This window comes from the organism of the source record quoted next, unplaced genomic scaffold (genome assembly GCF_019419815.1).
Source record: "Pyrus x bretschneideri cultivar Hongxiangsu unplaced genomic scaffold, Pyrus_bretschneideri_v1 Contig190, whole genome shotgun sequence".
NCBI classification, from domain to species: Eukaryota; Viridiplantae; Streptophyta; class Magnoliopsida; order Rosales; family Rosaceae; genus Pyrus; species Pyrus x bretschneideri.
Window position 1 is genome coordinate 4,589 of NW_025999491.1, and position 1,114 is coordinate 5,702.

The 1,114-nt window shown below is 27.9% G+C and overlaps 1 long non-coding RNA gene across 1 annotated transcript; it reads right to left on the minus strand.

Moving 5' to 3' along the window:
- Window positions 1-287: 287 nt before the first annotated feature.
- On the minus strand, window positions 288-827 carry LOC125476576. Its single transcript, XR_007257896.1, has 3 exons — window positions 675-827; window positions 539-595; window positions 288-453 (listed from the first exon to the last, which is right to left on the minus strand). It is a non-coding gene; the product is annotated as an uncharacterized LOC125476576 (long non-coding RNA).
- Window positions 828-1,114: the final 287 nt, after the last annotated feature.

Below are 1,114 nucleotides of genomic sequence, written 5' to 3' on the forward strand. Positions count from 1 at the left end.
ATCATCCCATCATTCCAAAGTGATAATGGTGTTATTGCATGCCATATTGTCATATTGCCACATTTGTTGAATAATTTAGGAGCATATATTCCATCCAATTTGCACATATGTGAGTAATCTCTCATACATTTTTTACTATTTTTTCTTTAAAACAACAACGAAGATAAAATGGGAAAACATATACTATTTATATAAAAAAAATATGAAAATATGACATGTAATTTGATTTCTAAATACATATTGACAACACTTAATGTCCTTAAATCAAAATTGTTTCAGATTATAAGTTTTCAATCAAAGTTATAGGCTAGCTAGGGATGAACTCCTAATATATGAAGCAAAGCAAAATATGGACAACATGTACATATGTAAACATAGCGCCTACGTGTGAAATCAAAGCCATGCTTGCCACCCATTTGCTTGCACTTGATGCTTTAGATTTTCATGGTTAATCTGCAAGCAATGATGATAAAATAAGAAGTCTAACTATAATGCACAATCCCAACTATAAAGATTGTAAGCAACTTAACCTAAATACCTTTAAGTTTGACAATTTTCTCATGGCAATACTTTTACTCCAGTTACTTGTAGAATACTAAAGATAAATATATTTGTCAAGTTTGAGGTAACAAATTGTAACCATATTTACAAAATTAAATAATAAGAAATATTACCTTAATCTTGTACTTCAACCTTTGTACTTTGAGACGGGTGTGATGCTTGTAAAACTGACAAAAAATGCAATTTTATTTATATTTGAAAATTGAATGCAATTTGAATTTATAGTATACTTTTGTATGAAAATAAGAGAAGACTTACTATATTTAGAAAAGTTGTTTGGCCACTGTTAATTTTTTTCTGCACCCATAAATTGTTTTATTTTATTTTATAATTTGAGATAATTAATTTGTAGAATGATATAGAGAATGCCATTAAAAATAAATAGGTAAGAAATGGTGTTGTACCTTATTTGTTGGACTTTATTCCAAATACGTATGATCTGAGGAGTTGTTGAAGGTTTTAATTCTTCCATAGCCTTTTTCATGCGCCGCCTATATATTGAAGGTATATATAATGTTAGATTTCTTGTAACAAATTTGTATATAATTTAGGA